Source organism: Podarcis erhardii, assembly GCF_964252035.2.
Source record: "Podarcis erhardii genome assembly, chromosome: 7".
NCBI classification, from domain to species: Eukaryota; Metazoa; Chordata; class Lepidosauria; order Squamata; family Lacertidae; genus Podarcis; species Podarcis erhardii.
In genome coordinates, this window is record NC_138511.1 from 48,699,499 (window position 1) to 48,726,899 (window position 27,401).

Here is a 27,401-nt window from a genome sequence, read left to right on the forward strand (position 1 = left end):
TGGTTTGGAGACTAAACGTCTGTCTGAGGGCATTGCAGAAGTCTTTGTGAGGGCTCTTTCCTAGAGAGATTGGTGTGAAACTCCTACACAGAGCCAAATACTTTGCTCTGCTGAATGATAAAGAGAAGGGTGGAAATAATAGCTCCTATTTTATTGCTGTTGATGTCAGCATTATATATCCTTTGGGAAAAGAACTTGCAGCATTATGCTAGGTATTCAAAACCTGGCAATGTTTGTCTGTAGCATGTGGGAAGTGTGTGCATGAGAGACTAAATACACACAACTGATCAATGCAGTAATATTAAAACTCCAATCCTGCTTTTGCCAATTCCACATTAAAAGAAAAGACACCCCCTTCCCCTTCCTGCAGATACTTGAACTTCTATTGTTAAGGATGGAGTTCATACAACACTGACTATAAACTGATGAAGACAGAAGAGAATATCAACAAAGAGAAGCCTCATTTGGTACCTTGGCCTCTGTTGGACACAATTCTGGGTTTGGTGTCAATTGGCCATCTCCAGGTGGACATACCTTAATTGAAAAGATTCATCATTTTAGGAACACGGTTATTATAAATGGGCTCAGTTCAAGGCATGGATTTTAAGCTTTAAAACTCTAATGGCCCCTCCAGACAACCTATTTACTGAGCATTTATCCTCATTTGCTTGCACAGAGCTTCCATGGTGGTTAGATTATATCCAGTCTTTATTGAGTATTCATTCTTATTTGTTTATGGGACAGTTATATGACTGTATTCATCCTGATTTGATTATGCTGTGTTTGTTCATTCCACACTTACCAATGCATTTCCTGTCAGTCTCCTAGTAAAAGCCTGTGGTTTGTTGGTTGGTGTTTTTTATTAAGGGGGTGGGATTTGTTCCACCAGGGTAGGACAAGAGAACCACAGGCCCAGGAGGTGGATGCAACCTTCCAGATCTCTCTAATAAGCCCTTGGGACTCTCTCCAGCCTGAGGCAGGTGCATATAGTTTCTATAGGTGTACTGACTCACTACAACTCTATGGAAACTAGTGATATAAAAGGCTATTCCCAGTAAACTGCTTGTGCACTGTGATTTAGCCTTGTGTTATTGATGTTGCTGCATGTTGATTGGTGGATTTTGTGTATGACTCCAGCAGGGACATTGTCAGTAAATATAGCATTGTAATTGCTGGAGAGAATGGAACTGCCAGAGACTGCATGGCAGTGACTGTCATTTTTACTGTGTTAGCACTCTTCCTGATATTGATATGGTGACTTTGACTTTATTGCTGGGGAAAAGATAAAGTCACATCTGACTGCCCTATCCTATCCTTTATATACATACCAGCAAAAAGGAATAAAGATACCTTTCCTTTATGAAAGGGCTTGCCCATTAAACATCTTGCTTTTTCCCCAGCACTGGATTCTTTCAGCTCTTATGGCTGAAACCTCACCACCTCTAAAGCAGTAAGTCAAGTTAATCACTCTTACTGCATTTGATGCCAAAGCCCTGTCCCTAGCAGAATTTGAGAGCTGTCAGAAAGGGGCTTTGTGTGTACTGAGTGCATGACCTCATTCCGTCAGTTTCCTCTCTGGTACCCAACCATCCAGGAGAGATGTTGTAGCAATTCTCCTTTGCAAGCAAGCATTGTGATCCTCATTTGCATTTTCACCATATGCTCATCTTACCAGGTTGCATGAAGTCAAGTAGCTTTTGTGGTAGGCTTTCAAGAGTTGACTCAATGGCAAAAGATAAATGTCAAAACCTGAGGACAGAAGGCCATCACCACACTTTGGGGGATGTCATCAATGAGCAACCTAAAAATTGATACATAGAACAGGTCCAGAGGACAAATGCAGCCCTTCAGGCCCTCCCTCTTTGGACCTTGGGATTTCCCCAAGATATCCTCCATAGCTTCACTCCTCACCAGTCCTGCTTTGCACCCTGCCTGTCTGGAATGGGTCATTGAGCTCTGATAATGCCTCTTCGCTGTCTTGATGAAGCATGCATGAGTGTGGGGGGGGGGACTAGCTTCCTGTACAAAAAATAAAATGCACCTGTGATATTCTTCCCACTTTTGCCTCTGTCCTTGTCCACCACTGTGCTGCAGTACACTAGGAACCATGTTGTTGTTGTTGTTTAGTCGTTTAGTCATGTCTGACTCTTCGTGACCCCATGGACCAGAGCACGCCAGGCACTCCTGTCTTCCACTGCCTCCTGCAATTTGGTCAAACTCATGCTGGTAGCTTCCAGAACACTGTCCAACCATCTCGTCCTCTGTCGTCCTCTTCTCCTTGTGCCCTCCATCTTTCCCAACATCAGGGTCTTTTCCAGGGAGTCTTCTCTTCTCATGAGAAGAGTCTCAGCTTCAGGATCTGTCCTTCCAGTGAGCACTCAGGGCTGATTTCCTTAAGAATGGATAGGTTTGATCTTCTTGCAGTCCATGGGACTCTCAAGAGTCTCCTCCAGCACCATAATTCAAAAGCATCAATTGTTCGGCGATCAGCCTTCTTTTTGGTCCAGCTCTCACTTCCATACATCACTACTGGGAAAACCATAGCTTTAACTATATGCTAGGAACCAGAAGAATCTACATATTGCAAAGGTTGTGGAACAAAATGCATCCACTTGAGAGATGGGAACAAGCAATAAAGATGTCTGAGTCCAATCCTAATTTGAGGCAAGCAGCTGAAATCTGGCACTCAGCCTCCATATCCCCCATTTAAGAAAATGCCCCACTACTATTTTAAGTTCTGTCTTTTACTTCTGCCCTGAAAGGAAAACAGTGCTTTGGAACAGCACTGTCAATTACAGGCAACAGAATGAGTGTTTATAGTCCAGAGTACTTTAAAGATCTGCAGCATCGCATATGTTAATTAAGCAATTTTACATCTTCAGTGCACTCCCAAGCTGCCAAGTGGAAGTAAGTGTTACTTTTTTGTTTCAGGTGACAGTTGTCCAATCTGCAAGCGAGTAAAACCCATCTCTCCACTAAAAGAAGAATGCTTTTCAGAGCAATCAAAAGCAAAAGAGATTGGTCTAAAGGAGTTGATTTGCATGATACCTTAGTATTCTGCACAGACCCTGTGGTGTATAATCAGAGCACTCCCTGTGAGCAACCCTATCCATTTGTGAGCTAGGGGAGAAAAGTTTTCTGTGATCACAATAAATAAGATGGATCTAGGCTGGAAGGAAAGTGTTTAAAGGAGGGGAGGAGAGAGGAAGAGGCCTCTGAAAGCAAGGTCAATGGAACAAAACAGAGGACAGATAGATTAAAAGGAGTTAGAAAAACAAGGTGGGCATGAATAATAATTAATACTGAGACAATAAAACCTAAAAGAATGCTAAATGAAAATGCGCATTTGCTAACTGAAGCAAGGGGCATTATACTAGAACACACTCTTTAAGGCTGAGAATTTTTAAAGACCATCTAAAAATTAGTAGGTCTGATGGTGACAGTTGTTCTCCATGATGAAAAGAAGTTGTGTCCACACACACACACACACACACACACACACACACTACACTCCCCACTGGTAGGTTTTTGTGGTATACAAAGCATTATACAAATATAATACATATACAAAGCATAAATACTTCCAGTCTGGGGCATCAAACCATCTATTACTATTGCTACTACTACTACTAATTATTATATCATTCCATAGAAGAGGAACAGGGACCAGCAGTTTAAGAACAACAGTCTGGACTGTTGTTTGTTTGTTTGTTTGTTTATATTATTTACACCTGTCTTTCTCTAAAACAAGATTATATCCCATCCATCATGTTCATGTTCTCAGGACAGGCTACAAAAAAAAGGTTACAAAAAAGTAAATAATAATTTTTTTATTTGTACCCCACCCACCTGACTACTGTGCCCCTGCCACAGTAAAATGACAAACATCAAAAACTTCCCTATACACAGCTGTCTTCAGACATCTTTTGAATGTGAATAGTTGTTTATCTGTTTGACATCTAATGGGAAGGTGTTCCACAGGATGGGTGCCACTACCAAGAAGGCCTACTGCCTAGTTCTCTGTAGTTTCTTGGGGTGAGGGAACTGCTGGAAGGCCCTCGGAGCTGGACCTCAGTGTCTAGGCTGAATAATGGGGGTGGAGACAATCCTTCAGGTATACAGGGCTAAAGACATTTAGCACATTAAAGGTCCACACCAATACTTTGAATTGTGCTCAGAAACATACTCATACTAATCATTATGTAGCATAATAAATATATACCAGTATAATGAATGGAAAAATGTTTAAAATAACTTTTGTAAAAACAAACAAAGCCAGAAGCCTTTTATTAGGAATTGTAGGTACCGACATTCCAAGGGAACAGAAAAGACTTTTCATGTATGTGACAACAGCAATGTGGATGCTACTAGCCCAGAGATGGAAAGAAGACAAAGTCCCTACCAGAGAGGAATGGCAAAACAAGCTGTTGGACTATGCTGAAATGACAAAACTGACCAAGAAGACCACAACTTCAACGAAGAATGGGAAAAAATTATAATTTATCTAGAAGACCACTGTAAGCAGATGAAAACCTTAACAGGATTTTAATAACACTTGTAATGTAGCAAATATTATTGATAATATGGAAAGATATAAAATATAGACCATGAAATAATATGCAGTTGAGAAGGTGGACAATAGGATCCATGGAGGGGAAGGTGGGGAGTCCAGAGTTTGGAGAAATCTCTAAATAGGGATATATAGTTTCGATTGTTATAATTCTGTATTTGTAAAATCAAATAAAAATTATTATATATGTAAAAAGGGAGACTTGGGCGGTGGTGAGTTGGGGCAGCACCTTCCCATTTCATATTGGATGATGAAACAGGATGGCACTGTCCTTGCCCGTCCCTCAAAAATGCCATCTAAGAAGAGGAAAGGAATTCCTGCAGCAGGGCACTTTCCCTCCCCTCCCCTTCTTGAATGTACACACTGTAAGATGGAAGACCCCGCAGTATGAGGAGACCAGTCTTACAGCACACAGTCAACCCAAGTGGAGGTGACGTTCTTCTTGTCTTTGCCCCAGTCCCATCCTTGAAACTACAGTCTGTAAAGAGGAAAGAAGGAGACACTCTAAGCAGAACAGGAGGAGAGAACTGCCTTCTACTGAGCTCATTCACAGGGCCGTCTTAAGCATATGCGGCACTGGGGTGCAAAGATCCACCCGGCGCCTCTAGGTTGCCCAGAGTTGTTGACCTTTTCTTAGGGAGGGGGACCCCAAAGTTGTTGGCTTTTTAAAGGAAATAGTTGTTTACCTTTTGAACAGTTGTGGGACACAGGGACTCACAGCGCCAACCAAAAGGGGTGCCAGCGCCCCACGCACAGGGGCGTACGAAGGAGGGGGTGCTGATTCCATACTAGGGGGGACAAAATGTCAGGCAACACACACAGTTACCATGCTGTCCACCCGCTGCTCCCTCCCCTGCACGGTGGTTAACTGTTTCGGCTGCGCATGCAGCACCTGGAGCGCCATGTAACGTTGTAGGTACTCTGTGACGCATCCTGTTGTGTGTGCCAAGCTGCGGGTCCTTTTGCTGGCTTTTCCACTGTTGGCGCACACTCCCAGTGCCGTCCAACATGGGGTGCCAGTGCAGAACGAGGGGGAATGCAAGCGGCATCAGAGGCAACATCTCCGGACAGGATCCATGTGCTCCTGTTTGTCGGGTTTTGTTGCTGCCTTCAGTGCTGTTGGCGTGCGGCAGATCCCACCACAATGTTACACGGTGTTCTGGCTGCAGCGCCAAAACAGTTAGCTGCCATGCAGCTGGGGCAAGAGCCAACAGTCGAGTGGAACCGAGCCTGTTGGAGCGCCGCGGGCTCTTCTGCTGCGGCGGCTCGGTACGAGTTTGGGGGTGAGCATTGGAATCTGGGGAAGAGCCACTTGCAGCAGAAGAGCCAGCGGAGCTACGATGGGCTCTGCTCCGCTCAACTGTCAGTGACTCTTCCCCAGACTTCAACGCTCAGCCCCGGACTCTCAGCCTTGTGTCCCTGAGAACCCGGCACCCTGGTGCCGTGCACCCCCAGTGCCAATGGTTAAGATGGCCCTGCTCCTGTGTAGGATATAGCCAGTGCCAGATTTATGTATAGGCTAAGTAGACTGAATCCTCGGGCCTCTAAATCTAGGAGGCCTTGCCAGCCTGCCATCTCCCCAGTGCCACAGTCTCCCCTCTTACAAAATTGGAAACCCAAGACTTCATGCAAGGGCAGGGAAACTCAGGCCCAGCAACTATGAGACTCAGGGCTAGCCAGTGGGGGCCCAATTTGAAGAAGTGGGGCCCAACTTTAGTTTGTTTGTATTTTGTAGGGCCCCAGTTCACAGCCAAAGTCTACAAAATCTCATAGAAACAAATAAAATCCATCTAGATTGTCCTAGTGTGGGGGGCCCCTTAGGAGTGGCCCGCAAGCCCCAATTTGGCCCACTTATAATTGCCTTACGCTCAGCCCTGGTGAGTCTGTGCAGGGGTTGGACTGACAAGCCCTGCACCTTCTAGGTCTCTGGTGTCACTATTCAGAGTACAGACTCAAGGACTTGTAATGGAAATGAGGGGGGGCACTTATTGGAAATGAATTTTGTCACCTCCCCCCCCAAATCCCAGGACTATGAGCCCAGCCACCTTTTATTCACAATCGCATAAGCACTATACCACAGCATGGCTATAAGCTGTACGTTCAACCGCTGAAATACACACCCAATATGTAGCAATGGAGATTTATGTTATTGCTTTATGAATGAATACTGTGTTTTATTAATGGACTCTGTATTTTTGGAATTACCTAAGAGCCACAATAGGGAGCTCTAGAATCTGACAGCTAACCAACTGGGTACTACCAAACAGCGTCCCCTATTGCTGAAAGCAGGTAACCAGCAGGCAATGCTTCCACTCAGCCTTTGCACTGTTGAACACCCCCTGCTGTGCAGATAATGGAGAAAGCTCATGAACTGTATCCCTTCTTTTGTCCTGGCCAACTCTATTACGCTGGTGTAAACCCTGGTACACCTGGAACCCAGAATAACAGTAAATAAAATCCGCTCATACATCAGTGACTGATAAGACTTGTCAACCTGTTATTCCAAAGTCTTCCTAGATTAAAAAGCTCCAAAATACAGGCCAAAAGAGAGCAGCTCTGGAAAGAGCGAGCCATACAATGGGCACAACCAGTGAAAAGGCCCTGCTCCTTGTAGCTCCTGCCTTGTCATTTGATATGGTGCCCACTTGCCCTCCTTCTTGACATGGAATGCTCTCTCTTGGAGCCTCCAGGTCCAATATAAAGACATAAGAAGGGAGAGCAGGGACCTTGAAGTTCCCAACAGCTGTTAATCAAGCAAGCAAGCAAGCACACAGGTCACCTTTGTCACAGGTGCGTCACACCTATGTCCTGGCCAGGCCTGCACCCAATCTTGTTTCTGTACACTCTTGTTTGTTCTCAGTAACCAAAAACATATTATCAACATATACAAGGAGAAAAGTTGTTTTCCTTCATTTGCAAGGAATTATACAAAACAAAGAGGCACTAGTAAAGAAAGTTCCAAGGTGGCAACAGAAAGCAAAATAAAACTGCTTTTGCAGTTCATCAGAACTATCCAGCAATATCAAGCCAAAAGAAAACTGGTGTTATTAACACCTAGTCAGTTAATTGAGTTGGCAACTTCCATGCACATGACGCCTGATGCTAATTCCCCCCCAAAGAGTTAGATGTGACTCAGGTGAGGGTCATATGTCTTGCCAATCCCAGCAGGTATATAACAGGAAGATGACCTTCCCACGCCGAGGAGCTATTTTGGTAGCAGAATCTTGCTGCCAATTGGTCTTGAAAAAGTCCAAAACAGTAGGTAGAGTAATGGATGTGACTCTGACCTATGTACGGTAGAATATATTCTAGCTGCACCAAGTTACAACTTTCTGCATTCACATCCCACCTACACACAACTCACACTCCAAGCAAGCAAGCAACAGGCACTATCACAGATTAAGGACACATCCTAGCCATGCAAAAGGGAGGGAGTACAGAGCAGGGCTGGTGAGAGATGTGGCCTGGGGGTGCATCCCAAGGGCCAAACTGTTTGGTTTCTGTTTGGTTTCAAGGGCTGTCCTTTAACTTTAAAGGGAAGAAAATTAAAATAAAAACAAACCAGGATAAAGAACTCTTTTTGGAAAGAAATCAAGAGGATCTTCAGAAAGGAACTGTTAGTGAGGGGGAAGTACCGGACATTTCAAATCTATCATTTGGACTGAACCGAGCACCGACCGAGGAGGAACAACAACTTGGTGCAGTCGGTGGAAGAGCTACCCAGTAACAAAAATGTCTCTGCAACTCTTCAGCTGGAATTGTAATGGTTTGAACCACCCTCGAAAAAGGGGTCAAGTATTCCATCTATTAAAGAAGGAACATCTAGATGTAATCTGTCTACAAGAAACTCACATTGCCAGGATACATAGAAAACTTTTAACAAATAAGAGATTAGGACAAGAATTTATTTCATCAGATAGAGTTAAGAAAAGAGGAGTTGTGATCTATGTCAAGGAAAAATTTGAACCAAAACTGATCTTTAAGGATGACCAAGGAAGATACCTGGCAGTGGAAATTCAAATTCATGGAGAAAAGATTTTGATTGTTGGAGTTTATGCACCAAATGAGGGGAAGGCTGAATTCTTCAAGAAGTTGCACGAGACTTTAATGGACTTTTTGGATTTTAAAATTATAATGATGGGTGATATGAATGGAGTCGTCTCCACAAACATGGACAAGGCCCAAAGACAAACAATATCTAATGATGGAAGACTACCAAAGACATTCTTCGAACTGACTGACACTATGGACCTGATTGACATTTGGAGAACTAGGAACCCTCTGGAAAGGGAGGGGACCTTCTTCTCTGAAGCAAAAATGACATGGACTAGAATTGATCAAATATGGACTTCTAGTAATCTGGCATCAAAAGTTAAAAAAATAGAAATCTGCCCAAAGACCTGTTCTGACCACAATGCTGTCAAGATGGAAATGAAACTGACAACAGCTGGAACCTTTAGATGGAGAATGAATGACACTCTTTTTGGAGATGAAGAAATTTGTAAAAAGGCCCAAAAGACACTTAAAGACTACTTCGAGATTAACCTGAGATCAGACACTGAAAAAAGAGTTATTTGGGATGCAAGTAAAGCCGTGATGCGTGGCTTCCTAATACAACAGAATTCAATAAAGAGGAAAAAACAGAATGAGAAGAAAGAGAAAATTTGGAATCTAATAAAAGAAGGGGAGAAGAAATTGAGATCTAAGCCTAAATCTCAAGAGATATTAAGAGAAATAAAATTCTATCAAACACAATATATGGAATTGATGAATCAGGAAATAGAATGGAAAATTAAACAAATGAGACAAAAGACTTTTGAGTCCGCAGATAAATGTGGGAAGCTACTGTCTTGGCAATTGAAAAAGAGGCAAAAATTGAATACAGTGACATCACTCGAAGTAGATGGGAAGTCTATTAATAAACCAAATGAGATAAGTAATTGTTTTCAAAGTTTCTTCAAGAAATTATACAAACAAGGGCCAAAAAACGAACAGGAGATAGAAGAATTTATTGGAAAATACGGCTTACCAAAAATCTCTGAAAATAATAGAAGGAGTTTGAATGAGAAAATTACAGATCAAGAAATAGAGAGCGCCATTCAGGATATGCAGCTGGGAAAATCACCAGGACCAGATGGACTAACCGCGAGATACTATAAAGTACTGAAGGATTGGTTAATACAACCATTGAAAGAAGTTTGCAATCAAATTTTGGAAGGGAAAAAGGCTCCCGAATCGTGGAAGGAAGCATTCATCTCACTTATACCGAAGACAGAAACTGAGAAACATCAAGTTAAGAATTACCGCCCTATATCACTCTTGAATGTGGATTATAAAATTTTTGCAGACATTTTAGCAAAAAGATTCAAAAAAGTTTTGTTAGAGGAGATTCACAGGGACCAAACTGGCTTTCTACCAGGCAGGCAATTGTCAGACAATGTGAGGAATATTATAGACATTTTAGAACTTCTGGAAACTGACATAAATAGAAAAGCTGTTTTGATTTTTGTGGATGCAGAGAAAGCCTTTGACAACATTTGTTGGAGCTTTATGAAGAGGAATCTCCAAGGGATGGGGGTAGGCAAGAACTTTGAAAATGGTATAAGTGCAATTTACTCTGAGCAAAAGGCCAAACTAATTGTAAATGGTATGGTTATGGACGAAATTCCAATAGAGAAAGGGACACGACAGGGATGCCCAATTTCCCCTCTATTGTTTATATCGGTACTGGAGGTTTTCCTAAATATGATTAGAAGAGACCAGCTGGTTAAAGGTATACAGGTCGGAACTAAACATTATAAGTTAAGAGCATTTGCAGATGATCTAGTCTTGACATTACAACAGCCAGAAACCAGTACAAAAAGAGTTCTGGAACTTATTGAAATATTTGGTCAGGTAGCAGGTTTTAAATTAAATAAACATAAGACAAAGGTGTTGGAAAAAAATCTTACGGTGGGGGAAAAAGATAGTTTTCAAAGAGAAACTGGTTTGGAAATTACTAAAAAGGTAAAATATCTGGGGGTGAATTTAACATCTAAGAATGTGAACCTATTTAAAGACAATTATGAGAAATGCTGGGCCGAAGTGAAGAAAGATTTCGATATATGGTCAAGATTGAGACTTTCCTTGTTAGGCCGAATTGCTGTTATCAAGATGAATGTATTGCCGAGATTGTTGTTTCTGTTCCAGACATTGCAAATTCTAGATAAGATGGACTGTTTCAAGAAGTGGCAGAAAGACATATCTAAATTTGTCTGGCAGGGCAAAAAACCCAGAATAAAATTTAAGATTTTGACTGATGCAAAGGATAGAGGGGGCTTTGCCCTGCCGGACTTAAAACTTTATTATGAAGCAGCAGCTTTTTGCTGGCTGAAACCATGGCTACTTCTTGAGAATACAGACATTCTGGACCTGGAAGGTTATGATAATAGTTTTGGTTGGCATGCATATTTATGGTATGATAAGGTAAAGGTACATAGAAATTTTAAAAACCATATTGTTAGGAAAGCATTGTATAATGTATGGAATCGATATAAAGATTTGCTTGAAAGTAAAACCCCCAGGTGGTTGTCACCAATGGAAGCCAAGGCGGTAAAAAGACTGAACATGGATACAGATTGGCCAAAATATTGTGAAATTATAGAATATGATGGTGAAAAGTTGAAACTACAGAGTTTTGAGAAATTGAAACCTAAAGTCCGAGATTGGTTACATTATTTCCAGATCAATGAAACTTTTAAGCAGGACAGAAAACTAGGATTTCAGAAGGAGAGGTCAAAGTTAGAAACAGAATTGCTAGAACCCAATACTAAGAATTTGTCTAGAATGTATAATCTGCTGCTAAAATGGAATACACAGGATGAAACGGTTAAATCAGCTATGATTAAGTGGGCACAGGATATTGGTCATGATATTATGTTTGCTGACTGGGAGCAGTTATGGACCACAGGTATTAAATTTACGGCATGCAGTGCCCTGAAAGAGAACATAATGAAAATGATCTATAGGTGGTACATGACTCCAGTCAAGCTTGCAAAGATATATCATTTGCCCAATAACAATTGTTGGAAGTGCAATGAATGTGAAGGAACTTTTTATCACCTTTGGTGGACCTGCCCAAAGATTAAGGCCTACTGGGAAATGATCTATAATGAAATTAAGAAAATCCTTAAGTGGACATTTGTAAAGAAACCGGAGGCTTTTCTCCTGGGCATGGTCGGCCAATTGGTACCAAAGAAAGATAGGACCTTTTTTATGTATGCAACAACAGCAGCAAGAATCCTTTTGGCGAAGTATTGGAAGACTAAAGAATTACCTACTCTGGAAGAATGGCAGACCAAGGTGACTGAATTTATGGGACTGGCAGAGATGACCGGCAGAATCCGTGACCAGAGGAAAGAGACAGTGGAGGAGGACTGGAAAAAATTTAAAATCTATCTTAAAAATTGTTGTAAAATTTCGGAATGTTAAGATGTCAAGGGATTGGATACAAAGAATTACAGCTATAAATTGAAATTTATAAAATAGAATTTTTTTAAAGAGAACTAAATATAAAAATGGGATGAAGAATTGCTAAAAATTTTAAAATATGGATGCAGTGAAGGGGAGGTTTGGGGAAGTCGTGTTATGTTTATTTGTTTTTTGTTTATGTTGTAAAATCAATAAAAATTATTTAAAAAAAAAACAAACTGTTTGGTTTCTGGGGCCTGAGGTTTCAAACCCTGATCTATTGTATGTGCGTAAGGTAAAGGTAAAGGGACACCTGACCTTTAGGTCCAGTTGTGGCCGACTCTGAGGTTGCGGCGCTCATCTCGCTTTATTGGCTGAGGGAGCCGGTGTACAGCCTCTGGGTCATGTGGCCAGCATGACTAAGCCGCTTCTGGCGAACCAGAGCAGCACACGGAAATGCCATTTACCTTCCCGCCAGAGCGGTGCCTATTTATCTACTTGCACTTTGATGTGTTTTCGAACTGCTAGGTTGGCAGGAGTTGCATGTGTGTACCAAGTATCAAAATGAAGCCTATAGAAGCCAAAACAGACCTGAGGTTATTATAACATTGGGAATATATGTGTTCTCTCTCTCTCTCTCTCTCTCTCTCTCTCTCTGTGTGTGTGTGTGTGTGTGTGTAAATATGAACTGACTCATCAGCTGCATGGCTTCCATTTATACCCCAAAGTGTAAATCAGTGTGAGGGCTGTAGTAGAGCATGCTCATAGTTAGAAAATTAAAATTAAAATCTTAATATGTGTAAATTATTTATAGGAACATATAACAAATAATTGGGGGTGGGGGAACACTGCATAATAAAGATGAAAGGAGAAATTATCCTTGTGAATTTTAAAGCTGAAGAATAAAGACTATTACATTAATAAGACTTAATTGTGTCATTAAATATTTAAAATTACTTTCTTTAATAAATGTTGTTTTTACTTAACATATTTCTTTTCTGTCTATTACTTTTGCAAACCTCCTGTGCCAAACAGTCATGTTGGGGCGAGGAGCCTGTATGGTTCACCCTTTTCTGCACCTCTTCAACAGTGAAAGGGGTAAATCCCACATATATAATTTTGCTTATTCCACCTGTTTTATGGGATCTTCTGGATGATGCCTTGTAACTTGTGGCAAGATTCCACAGTGTTAATGGAGGAGTTACGTGGTATCGGGGAGGGGGGGGTTGTCTAAAGAAACACATCCCACATGCACTAAGGAAGATAAAATAACTATGTTTGATAACAACAACAACAACAACAACAATAATAATAATTTATTTATACCCCGCCTATCTGGCTGGGTTTCCCCAGCCACTCTGGGCGTCTTCCAAAAGAATATTAAAATACTGTGATACATCAAACATTAAAAGCTTCCCTAAACAGGGCTGCCTTCAGATGTCTTCTAAAAGTCTGGTAGTTGTTGTTCTCTTTGACATCTGGTGGGAGGGCGTTTCACAGGGCAGGCGCCACTACTGAGAAGGCCCTCTGCCTGGTTCCCTGTAACTTGGCTTCTCGCAGTGAGGGAACCGCCAGAAGGCCCTCGGTGCTGGACCTCAGTGTCTGGGTAGAACGATGGGGGTGGAGACGCTCCTTCAGGTATACTGGACCGAGGCCATTTAGGGCTTTAAAGGTCAGCACCAACACTTTGAATTGTGCTCGGAAACGTACTGGGAGCCAATGTAGGTCTTTCAAGACCGGTGTTATATGGTCTCGGCGGCCACTCCCAGTCACCAGTCTGGCTGCTGCATTATGGATTAGTTGTAGTTTCCGGGTCACCTTCAAAGGTAGCCCCACGTAGAGCGCATTGCAGTAGTCCAAGCTCCCGCTTGCACCACTCTGGCGAGACAGTCCGCAGGCAGATAGGGTCTCAGCCTGCGTACCAGATGGAGCTGGTACACAGCTGCCCTGGACACGGATTTGACCTGTGCCTCCATGGACAGCTGTGAGTCCAAAATGACTCCCAGGCTGCACACCTGGTCCTTCAGGGGCACAGTTACCCCATTCAGGACCAGGGAATCCTCCACACCTGCCCGCCTCCTGTCCCCCAGAAACAGTACTTCTGTCTTGTCAGGATTCAATCTCAATCTGTTAGCCGCCATCCATCCTCCAACCGCCTCCAGACACTCACACAGGACTGTCACCGCATTCTCTGGTTCTGATTTGAAAGAGAGGTAGAGCTGGGTATCATCCGCATACTGATGAACACCCAGCCCAAACCGCCTGATGATCTCTCCCAGCGGCTGCATGTAGATGTTGAAAAGCATGGGGGAGAGGACAGAACCCTGAGGCACCCCACAAGTGAGAGCCCACGGGTCTGAACACTCACCCCCCACCACTTTCTGAACACGGCCCAGGAGGAAGGAGCAGAACCACTGTATGACAGTGCCCCCAGCTCCCAGACCCTCAAGACGGTCCAGAAGGATGTTATGGTCGATGGTATCAAACGCCACTGAGAGATCCAGCAGAACTAGGAAACAGCTCTCACCTTTGTCCCTAGCCCGCCGGAGATCATCAACCAGTGCAACCAAGGCAGTTTCAGTCCCGTGATGAGGCCTGAATCCCAACTGGAAGGGATCCAAATGGTCCATTTCTTCCAGGCGTGCCTGGAGTTGTTCAGCAACCACTCGCTCAATCACCTTGCCCAAGAATGGAAGATTTGAGACTGGGCGATAGTTGGCCATCGTGGCTGCATCTAAAGATGGTTTTTTAAGAAGCGGTTTAATAACCGCCTCTTTCAGTGGGTCTGGGAAGGCTCCCTCACGGAGGGAAGCATTCACCACCCCACGAAGCCCATCGCCCAGCCCTTCCTGGCTAGCTTTTATAAGCCAGGATGGGCAAGGATCAAGGAGACAGGTGGTTAGTTTCACTCATCCAAGCAGCCTGTCCACATCCTCGGAGGTAACAGATTGGAATTGATCCCACGCAATTTGACTAGACAGGACTCTAGCACTCTCCTGCCCCGGCCCTGCTCCCACGGTGGTGTCTACCTCTTCCCGAATCTGAGCAACTTTATCTGCAAAAAAACTTTGCAAAATCATTACAGGAAATCATGTGGCCTGTACTGGGCCCCGATGTAGCAGGTGGTTCCGCTAAATTGCGGACCACCTGAAAAAGTCTCCTGCCGCTGTTTTCTGCAGATGCAATAGAGGCGGTGAAGAAAGTCTTCTTCGCTGTAGCTACCGCCACTTGGTAGGCTCGACATTGAGCTCTAACCTGTATCCGGTCAGCTTCAGAATGGTTCATCCGCCACCAGCGCTCTAGCCGTCTCAATGCCCTCAGATCCGTCGAAAACCACGGGGCTGTCCGGGCTCCATGCAACCGGAGAGGGCGCTTCGGAGCCAAACAGTCAATAGCCCTGGTTAACTCCACATTCCAGCGGGCCACCAGGGAATCAGCTGAAAGGCCATCAACATGGGATAAAGCATCCCCTACCACTCTCTGGAAACCATTCGGATCCATTAAGTGGCGGGGGCGGACCATCCGAATAGGTCCCACCTCCCTGCAGAGGGGAAGGGTCGCGGAGAAGTCAAGTTGCACCAGGAAGTGGTCTGACCATGGCACTTCTTTCGTTTCGCTTTTACTTAGTGTCAGATCACCAACATCCATGGAGGTAAACACCAGGTCCAAGGCATGTCTGCGGCTATGGGTTGGGCCAAACTTATTCAGGGACAGCCCCATGGAGGCCATGCTTTCCACGAAGTCCCGAGCAGCCACTTGTAAGGTCGTGTTGGCATGGATATTGAAATCCCCTAGGAAAACCAAACTAGGTGTCTCCAGGAGAACATCCGCCATGACCTGAAGCAGCTCGGGCAGGGAATCCTTGGTGCAGCGGGGAGGTCGGTACACCAAAAGGAATCCTGTACTGCCCCTATTGCCCAACTTCCAGAACATGCACTCAGAGAACTGGGTCTTCCCAATAGGACACCTGGTGCAAACTAATGACTTCCTAAAAATCACTGCAACCCCCCCTCCCCGCCCACAAGGCCTGGGTTGCTGTGCGTAAGAGAAACCTGGTGGACAAGCAGCAGCAAGAATAGGTCCATCTGCCTCATCCAACCAAGTCTCTGTTACACATGCCAGGTCAAATCCTCCATCCATGATCAAGTCATGGATGGCAGTGGTCTTATGAATCATTGACCTAGCATTGCACAGCAGCACCTTCAGGTCATGTGGGTATCCCTTGCTGATTCTAGTATCCGTCCGGTCAGGACCAGACCCGGAGGCAGGGATAGTCCTCAGACAACGACTAAACCTGCCTCCTCTGTAATGACATGGTCTGGTCTTAGCGTGACTCCTCCTCCTACCCGTGATCACTGAGATCGGTTTCCCAGCGCATCCCCCTCTGTGGAACATGCCCCAGCCATTTTGTTGGCTGAGACCCACTCCCCGGCAGCCCTGACCCCTCCCCTTAAGAACAAAATAAGACCTTAAAACAAAAAAAAAAAAAACAAAAAAAAAACCCCAGAAAACAAAAAGCAATACAAATAAAATACTTTTAAAATTACAAATCCATTAAGATCAAACAAATTTCCAACTAAACATCCATCCCACCCCATCCCCGTCCCCGCATATACAAAAAAAATGAAAGGAAAAGGAAAAGGAAAATTTTAAAACATTTTAAAAAGACCTCTGCGCCCCTCCGGATCCCCCTGGGCCGCAGCAGCAGTGACAGCAACCGTCCCTGTGAGGCCTGTTAGGCCCCGCCCTAGGCCAGGTGGTGAGTGGCAGGAAGGAGCAGGGCCCTCAGACACTCACACAGGAGAGTCCTCCTGGGCAGTAGAGCGCAGCAGTCCCTGTGAGGCTTCAGGCCCCGCCCTGGGCCAGGTAGGTGAACTGAACAAAATGTCTCCCTTATATAAAATAATTCATTTTTTTTATTTCAGCCAAGAAAGGAAATAAATTTATGGTAAATAAATAATGTTTCAAAGAACCATTTTGGGGGAAATCAAGTGTCAAAAAGAAGAAACTTCTCATTCAGCACCCTGTTGACTCACAGGCATCAATAAATTATTTGACAATAACTCAACAACTCTTTGATGAACATTCAGTGAATACTTACCAGGAAAAAAAAGTTATGGATCTGTTTGGGAGGAAAACAGTGGAAGATGTGAATGCAAATGAATAATACAAAGCTCCATTACAACACAATGGCTTGACCCCAAAATGCAATATGGTTGTCCAGTACATCTCTGTAACTGCCAGAGCTCTTATCAGGAATGAAGTTTGTTTACAGGCATACATCAGAGATACTGTGGTGTTCGGTTCCAGATCACTGCAGTAAAGCGAATGTTGCAATGAAGTGAGCCCCACATATTTTGTTTGTTTCCTAGTGCATATACAAGTTCTGTTTACACTATACTGTAGTGTCTTAAACCTCACACACCCTGGCTGAAGGTGGTAGGGGGGAAACCTGGGCCCAGCCCTAGTCAGCTCTACTCTGATGGTCAGAAGAAGGGCGGTGGTGGCATGGGACCAGGCTGCCTGTAGCTGCACCCATGTCCTCATAAGGAACAATATCTCTGAAGCACAATAAAATGAAGCATGGAAGTCTTCCATGACATTATGTCACAATTGCCCTGTGAGAAGAAAGAAGAGAGCAGGGAGAGGGATGATCGTCCCTTCCTCCCCCAATCCACTCCAGGTCAACTTTGCATTTGATATATGTTATTCATTTTAGCATTTTAAAATTGCAATCCACCTTGGCTGGTCGTTCTTTGAAATTTACCTTTCTCCGAATTTTGTAGCACAGTCCTCCAGACAATGTGTACCAAAAATATGCATATAACTAGTGGACAGTGTGCATAATAATGCATGTATTTTGTAGTGAATATGGTGTTACTATTAGTAACCTTTGCATCTCCAAACCCTAGTCAACCTGTGTTCACTGTGCCTGGACCTGCAAATGGTCTGAACTGGTATAAGGCAGTTTCCTATTCTCATGTGCTGAATAACCGGTGACATGTGTCACAGGAGTTTTGGGATAAAGTTATTAGCACAGCTAATTATCTCCAGAATAGACTGTTTTTGCCTGCTACTCAAAATATTCCATTTGAGTTCAGCATCACATGTGAAAGACTTCTGCCCAAGACACCAGGCAGCTGCTGCCAATGAAAGTGAGCTATACAAGACTAAATGGACAGTTTGACCCAGCTTGCAGGAATGTACACAGTTCACCTGTGAATGATCCTTTAGTAAAAAATAAAAGCATCCCGTCCCCAGAGCAAAATAAACAGCCTTGTGCCATCCCTTAAAGTTGAAGAGATCTCTAGGGGCCTTTGAACTTTCCAGATGATCTGCCTTGTTGTCTAACACCATCCATCAGCATAACAGTTCCAACATGGCACAGATTAAAACAGTGACAGTCTTGACTACTTGTAGCACTCCAGTTCTTACCCTAAGGAGCAATGCTTACATTGTTCCACAGACCTACACACCACTATTAAACAACACACGTGGCTTTTCTCTGCATGCTGTAAGGCAAGGAGTGGGGAGCATTTTTTTTTTCCAGGCTGAAAGCCAGAGAAAATAAGAGAAACCAAAGATCAGAAAAGGTTGGTTTATGGAAAGCAGAAAAGTTGGATGCTATTATGGATCAAGAGTTTTGCATAACTCTATACTGTAAAGCTGATAGATGGAGAATTGGAAATATTTTATTTTGTTTTATTTTCATCATTTTCTGTTTTTAAAAATGCTTGGTATGTGATGTTAAGTTTTGTATATTGTTTTTCCTTGTTTCTTTCCAAGCTTTAATTAAAAGCTTTTAATTTCCAGAGAAACTAAGAGGAGAAAAAAAACTGACAGATTCACCCACCCCTATAATCAAAATGCTTTTGCCCAAGCCATCCTCATCTCATTTTACCTGATCCACCTTCCCTGTTGTATCTACTACTCTATGTATTGCAAGGCCTGTTGATAGATTAGATAGATAGATGATAACTATTGCATATCTTTCTATCATCTCTCTATCTATCATCTATCTATCTATCTATCTATCTATCTATCTATCTATCTATCTATCATCTATCTATCTATCTATCTATCATCTATCTATCTATCTATCTATCTATCTATCTATCTATCTATCATCTATCATCTATCTATCATCTAAACAAAATAAAAAAATTCCTTCCAGTAGCACCTTAAAGACCAACTAAGTTAGTTCTTTAAGGTGCTACTGGAAGGAATTTTTTTATTTTGTTTTGACTATGGCAGACCAACACGGCTACCTACCTGTAACTGGAACTATCTATCATCTATCATCTATCTAACTGGCCAAGGACTGCAGGCTACTGCTGATTTTACTCCTCTAAATAAATGCTAAGAATTGCCAATGTGTATCCCCCTCCCACTGAAGCAATCAATACATTTTACACAAGTTAGGGTCTCAATCCTCCAAACATATATTCTGGAAAAGCCCCTCTGGAGAATGAAAACATGCACTGTCACACAAGGTAAAATGTCATAGCAAAATTACAAAACGTTCCTAGTCTAAACTTTTATATACAATAGATGTCATATTTCCATATAAACAAACAATTAATGTGGCAAAATGTGTCATTGATATAACTCCTGGAAGAAGACATGTTACAAATTGCTTTGGGATTTAAGCATGGTAGGAGTGGAGGCAGCGAGAAGTTGTCACTTTTTAATATATATTTGCAACTGGCTTAGTTACTGCACGCTAGAGGGCACTTGAGGTAGAGCAAAAGAAATATCATTGCAACCCAATTGAAATAGCTACCTGCATGAAACTAAAAGCAGAGAATTAGATTTTTTATGATAGCTAAATGTTTTGCTTGATATACTGCTATTTTGTTTGATATTTTATGATCCCCCATAATGTATATTTCCTATCCTTAATGGTCAACCTGACAGCAAGAAATCAAAATTGCAAAAAGTGTCTCAGGAATGCTAAGGAGGTTCATTATGCATTCACTGTTCTTGCAATACACTTTACTTATTAGAAAGCTGGAAACCTTTCTAATGAGGAAAATGTGGACCCGCATGTTGTTACCGGTCCTCACTTGGGGCTTTTGCTCCATTATATTCTACCAAGTTACAAGAATACGGGTTAGAAAAGCAAGCTGACTTTAAAACAGAGATGGGGAACCAGAAGCTCCTGCATCAGATCTGATGTGTGCCGCCTTTGCAACTGGTCCATCATCCTCTCACCATCTTTTGAGACCCACATGCTGCTTCTTAGAAATCTTCACATGGGGAAAGATTGTGAACTTTTTTGCTATGTGGAGATTATTTGGCTTCTGTGCTATGTAGCAAGAAAGAGACTCTCTTGCCTATTTCTGTGTTTGTGTGTGCATGTGTGCTAAGTGGTATGTTTCTGTGTACACGAGTTTGTCTTAAGTACTTGTGTGATATTGGGTGTTTCTGACCCCACCTAGGGATGCACACTTTGGCAGATGCCTGTGCTCAACTCCGGTGAAAAGAACTGAGGCTTGAAACAACACAGGGTAAGGCTGTAGCTCAGGAGTAAAGTATCTGCTTTGCATGAAGAAGGTCTGACTTCAAACACTGGTACTTCCAGGTAGGGCTGGGAATTTTGCCTCTCTGAAGCCCAAGTGATCCTTTGTCAGTCAGTGTAGACAATACAGAGGTAGGCTTCCCATGTTCCTAAGCACAGACCACCCATCCCAGCTCCACCTCTCCCTTTCTCTGACACACTACGCACCAGCCCATCTTGCCACCAGACAGAGTGAAATATACTCAGAGTCGGGTGTGAATTTCATGCTCTTTATTCAGCTCATGGTAGCAATGAATGAAACTTTACCCAAAACATCTAGCTATATATACATTATTTACACAATGGGCCCCACATGATTGGCTAATTCCGGGCTGCTCCTGTAGGCCAATCAGGTTGCGGATTCACCTCCTCCAGAAGCCTGATTGGCTGCTCCTGCAGGCCAATCAGGTTGCTGATTCACTTCATCTAGGAGCTGGATTGGGTGGCTCCTGTGGACCAGTCAAACAGCTGCATTCTGGATCCTATTGTTCTAGGATTCAGCTCAGTACATAACACAGAGGAAGGTCATTCAGATAGACAGCAATGGTTGGTCTCTGGTAATGTGGAGGGCCTTGTGTAAATTGTTTGGTGCATGGACACCAAAGAAGGATGTAAAAAATGCCAGAGTGATCAATTCTAGTGCTTTATTGGAAAAAAGAAAAACTAATAGCACAGCGTGAGAAGCCCTGCTGCCACTGCAGACTTGGGATGGACATCAAAACAGCAAGAGGGCATCATGACTTGTCTGCAACCAAGCACTCATTTACAAATTACTTTTACAAAAAAACTGCATATGCCAATTTGACCATAGAATCATAGAGTTGGAAGAGACCACAAGGGCCATCGAGTCCAACCCCCTGCCAAGCAGGAAACACCATCAGAGCACTCCTGACATATGGCTGTCAAGCCTCTGCTTAAAGACCTCCAAAGATGGAGACTCCACCACACTCCTTGGCAGCAAATTCCACTGTCGAACAGCTCTTACTGTCAGGAAGTTCTTCCTAATGTTTAGGTGGAATCTTTTTTCTTGTAGTTTGGAACCATTGCTCCGTGTCTGCTTCTCTAGAGCAGCAGAAAACAACCTTTCTCCCTCCTCTATGTGACATCCTTTTATATATTTGAACATGGCTATCATATCACCCCTTAACCTCCTCTTCTCCAGGCTAAACATGCCCAGCTCCCTTAGCCGTTCTTCATAAGGCATCGTTTCCAGGCCTTTGACCATTTTGGTTGCCCTCCTCTGGACACGTTCCAGTTTGTCAGTGTCCTTCTTGAACTGTGGTGCCCAGAACTGGACACAGTACTCCAGGTGAGGTCTGACCAGAGCAGAATACAGTGGCACTATTACTTCCCTTGATCTAGATGCAATACTCCTATTGATGCAGCCCAGAACTGCATTGGCTTTTTTAGCTGCCGTGTCACACTGTTGGCTCATGTCAAGTTTATGGTCAACCAAGACTCCTAGATCCTTTTCACATGTACTGCTCTCAAGCCAGGTGCCACCCATCTTGTATTTGTGCCTCTCATTTTTTTTGCCCAAGTGCAATACCAAGTGCAAGACCAGAACCTCCCATTAGCCCACCTGCTTCATGAAAGCATAGGTGGCAGCCATCCAAGGTTTACAGATAGCCCCACTCCCTAGCTAGGCCAATAACCAATCTTCCCAAGGCCTCAGATACAGCTGCATCACAATCCTGGATTTCCATGAATATGGAGCAGGGTATGGAAGCAAAAGAGAAGGCTGGTTGTGTAACAGCAGTGGCTGTAGCATGGGAGCATGAAGGAAGAGACACTGAAAGGGGGAAAGTGGTGGCTTAAAACAACAGGGGAAGTCTCAAAATATTGGGAAGTGAGGAACATAGAGGGATTATTCCACCCACCATACAGCCTACTTCCTCCCCCAGGCCCCCAATCAACCCTTATAACAGCACCTTCACACAGTGCTGTTCACTCCTGGTACCATGTGTTTTCTTCAACATGGAGTTCTGGATTCAATGTAGTAATTTAGAAGGCATTAATTAATATGCAAACACCTATATCTGTACAACTTCCCTCAATTGACCTGAATCTCTAACCGAACAAACTAACTGGCAGGCTTGCTCTCAAGATTCTGTTTGTAAATTTATAATAACCTATATCACCACAGGATGGGTGTGCAAAAGGGGCTGCATAATAGGAGAGAGGAGGAAGAATGAAATGGGGGTGGTTTGTATACAAGGGGGAGTTGGGGGATGAAAATGGGGTGCAAATGGGTTGTAAAAGAGGAAGGGATAGGAGGCATGGGAATGGGCTTGAGGAGTACTGTATGAGGTTAAGAAAGTGGCTGCACAATAGAACGGGATGGTGGCTTCATAATGAGGATGGAAAGTGAAAAGGGTACTTTGTAGCTGCAATTTATGGGGGAGAGGAAGATGCAGGAGGTTACCATGGGAGTAGTTTGTGTGCAAAGGAGTTTAAAAATCAATGTAAGATTATTATTTTTAAATGAGAAATATTAAATAATTAGAATGGTAAAAAACAAAACAAAAACAAGGTAAGGTGTTAGAATTAAGACTAGATCCTGCACTGGCAAGCTGCATGCAAGGGAGCTTCCACAAAATGTGGTGAGGGAGGCGTGCGCATGGGGGTCAAGGTGAAGGTGGGCATAAAGCAGATCTGCAGATGGAACAGAGAAGTGGCTTTGGAAATGGGTCTGAGAATGTGAAACGCAAACATAGTAGTAGTTGCAAGGGGTGGGGTGGGGAAATTATGGGGGGTTAATATCAGGGAAGATTGTGAGGGTTTAGAAATCGGAGCAACGGAAGGGCATAACCTCTAGCATTATACGTTAGCTGAAATAAATTTCTTTTACAAGTGCTACATGAAAACAGATTATAGTTTTGCATACATAATGTTAAGTAACCACAGATCAAAAATTACAAGGTTTCTTTTTTCCCCCCAAACAAGAAATAGAAGGCATGATTAAAAGATGCCATGTTTCCATTTCTTCTGCACAATTCCCATTTATAATAATTTGTACCATCTCATAATGTGAATTTGTAAATTAATTACAAATTTATTTATGGTAATCCCTAACTGTTCGAGGTATTTATTATTATTATTATTTAAAATGATTTTCTACTGGCTATTGTCAATAAAGGCTTCTTTAACTCTATTGTTTTGTGGGTTACCACCAAAAACTTATTTCAATGTTTTCCCTTTCCTTTTGGTTTCACTATACAGTGGTACCTCGGGTTAAGTACTTAATTCGTTCCGGAGGTCCGTTCTTAACCTGAAACTGTTCTTAACCTGAAGCACCACTTTAGCTAATGGGGCCTCCTGCTGCTGCCACGCCGCCGGAGCCCGATTTCTGTTCTTATCCTGAAGCAAAGTTCTTAACCTGAAGCACTATTTCTGGGTTAGCGGAGTGTGTAACCTGAAGCGTATGTAACCTGAAGCGTATGTAACCCGAGGTACCACTGTATTTTAAGGGTTTGAGGGTAGACAGAGAAGATGCATTTGAAGCTGCTTTCCCACGTTAACACTGCAAAAGGAAACAAAGTCTGAAACTCATATGAATAAGACAACTAGCCCTATACAGCTTGTGATCATGATATCTAAAAGATGGTATCATCCCTTATATTCCCAACCAACTACTGCACACTGCAGGAGAGGGCCTCCCGCAGATAACATCTTATCAGGAGGTTCATTCTACAGGATGTCAGAACTGTACTTTTAGTGTGGTGGCACCTATCATTTGCAATGCAGTCCCATATTATCTTTTCAGCAGTGACAGCACCCATTGAAGATTTACCTCTTCGTTAGTTGTCAGGAGACCCCTCTATTCCCCTTTGAGTTACAATCCTCAGAGTGGTAAACAATCAAGCTCTCATCTCAAGCACCTCGGGCAAATATCACTCTGTGAGGATCAGAAAAAGAAAAGGCAAAGGTACCCCTGACCGTTAGGTCCAGTCGTGGATGACTCTGGGGTTGCGCACTCATCTCACTCTATAGGCTGAGAGAGCCAGTGTACAGCTCATGTGGCCAGCATGACTAAGCCGCTTCTGATGAACCAGAGCAGTGCATGGAAATGCTGTTTACCTTCCCACCAGAGTAGTACCTATTTATCTACTTGCACTTTGACGTGCTTTCGAACTGCTAGGTGGGCAGGAGCAGGGACTGAACAATGGGAGCTCATCTCATTGCGGGGATTCGAACCACCGACCTTCTGATCGGCAAGCCCTAGGCTCAGTGTTTTTGACCACAGCACCACCCGCGTCCCGAGAGGATCATAGGAGTTGCCTAACAATGCTAAGCACCCTTAACCCAGATATTATTTTTTTTGGGGGGGGGGAGCCATGAGTGTTCAAAGTGGCACCAAAGTGTTTTAAATGTATGAATGTGTCTCTAGTAATGTTTACTCAGAAGTCGTTTCCATAGACGTAAACTCAGACTGAGGAAAAACAATGTGTCCAGTTCTGTGTTCGTTATCAATTGTGTCAAAAGATACCTCTTATTTTTGGAAGGCTTCAGCACACACCACAAGCATGCTCATGTAGTTTTGATGCTATTCTCCTTAGCATCATTGTCCTCCTCCTCCTATATTCTCCCTGTCCTTGGCCTCTTTTGCCCACACTGCCATTTAATCCACTTGCCTAAGCCAATCCACATGACTTCTGCTGATGAAGGTGCAATGCTGCTGCTGACACAATGGCCTCTCAGATATCGATAAATAAAATCATGTGACTCAGCATAGCCAATTGGATTAAAGGACAAAAAAAGGCCAAGAGCAAAGAAGAAGAAATTGGTTCAGGGAGGCAGGTGCAAAAACATGTGCTGAACATCACTGAAATATAGATGTTGGTGGGCATTTTTTAAAAATATGTTCAGCTGCACCCAATGTGGCAATTTTTGAGGAATTGCAATATGTGTGGCTTTTTGGGGGGAGGGGAGGTCTTTCATGTATGTGATGAATTCTAATCATTCAAACATATAGCTAGCTCATTTTATAAAAAGGTGCAAGATATTAATGAAGGGAGAAAATAGATACCTCAATTTTTCTTTTGCTGTATTCTTGCTCAAGTTGAGGGTTTGAGCCTGTACAACACATGAACTTGCTTAAAATGATTTACCCTAAAATCATGAAACTGCATTTAGAACATTGTTGCATGAAGAATAACTCAACATTTCAAAGCCATATCTTAATGTTTACATAGCTGGGAAGAGGTGTAATAAGGGCATTTAAAACAGGTATTTTCATTTGAAAATTCTGTTTAGGATCTTGCAAATACACATGTACAATATATCAATTTTTATGCACACTTTACCCAAATATATGCACGTTTGTACATTTTTTTTAGCAAGAAAACTGATTGCAGAGTTCAGAGAAGGAATACTTTTGTAGGATTGCTGTTTCAGTTTTGTGTTGTTTCAGAAGGTGCAAAATTGGTAGGTTTGCCTTTAAATGTGAACTAAATTGAATTTCTCATCCACCCCTAATTATATTACCTGACCTTCACTCCCCATCCCCCAGACCACTGTCTGGAGAACAAAGAAACCCCAAAGGATGCAGTCATTGGCCATCTCTTGATATCCAAAAAAAAAAAAGGCAGCAAATCGCTTAAACTATTTACTGCATGGGAGTTCAAAAGCAAAACCATCATGTACCTTTGAAGCAGAAAGTTTGCGTTAAAGTCTTTCATTATAGTATCTGCAAGCTCATTTCTATTCAGCCAGCAAAAGCTATGAATGGGGAGAGGGGGAGAGATTCTTTGCTCCAATGCAAATCCAGCTCTCCTTTCTAAAATAAAGGAAAGCCACATTTTCTGATGTTATCTTTTGCACGGTGTAGTGTGCTTGTGGTGCCCTGAGGGAACCAACCTAACTCTATATGGTAATAGAACTTTGTCTAGTAAATATAACTGTTGAGCAGATGTGCATGTGTTTTAAATATACATTTACTTTTTTTCAAGACAGTAGGAGTCAACCAGACCCCATAAATTTCGGAATCCAGGGGGATACCATTAAAACAAAATCTCATAGCAAAATGGAGTTCTGTTTTCCATATCTGTGAGAAAGGTTTTTATTCCATGGGTTCTTCCACATAGTCTTATTGTGGATTTTTTGTTGTTGTTGTTTGGTGAATTCCAGGAAAAGCTTTTATGTGCATGTATGTAGAATTTCTGTTTTGTGTTTATCTTGTTTATCAACTGATATAAAAGATTACAAATGCTTATAAATGCAAGAAAAATACATGATTGTTGCCATTTGTTAATGAAAATTCAGAACAGTGTACTTGTTACCTGAATTGTGGCCACTGTGCATGAGGATCCTTTCATGAAATACAGGTTTGATTCTTCCACTACATATATAAACATGCAGCTACAACTTAGTGTGCTCCTTTTCTTGTTTTTGCTTTTTATAATGGCTTACTCCATTTATATCCTAACTGGAGCCACTCCACTCTAGAAAGCACACTTACCACATTGTTCTCATAAGTATAAGTACAGTCTTCTCCTGAGGACTGAAACTTTGAGACAAAATTCAACTAGATTGAAGCAAAATGGACTGTCAGCTCACAGTGCTGATTGGCTGGGTGCCGGTGATAGCACAAAGCATCCTCTCCACAGTGTCATTTTTCAGTGTTTAAAAAATGTAGGGTTTTTTCGGGGGGGAGGGAGTCATGGTGGTGATACTTTAAATCAGGTGCAATCAGACTGCCTATGTGTGTTTACTCAAAAGTAACCTCCACTGCGTTTAATGGAGCTGACTCCCAGAAAATTGTACAGAGGGTTACAGCCTGACAGTGCAATCCTATACATGACTACTCAGAAGTAAAACCTA

The 27,401-nt window shown here is 42.7% G+C and overlaps 1 long non-coding RNA gene across 1 annotated transcript in view; it reads right to left on the reverse strand.

Moving 5' to 3' along the window:
- Positions 1–471: 471 nt before the first annotated feature.
- The window catches only part of LOC309347414, a 38,264-nt gene continuing 11,334 nt past the window's right edge, over positions 472–27,401 (reverse strand). The window contains exon 3 of the long non-coding RNA XR_014158931.1: positions 472–534. This is a non-coding gene — a long non-coding RNA (uncharacterized lncRNA). The remainder of the gene's footprint in view (positions 535–27,401) is intronic.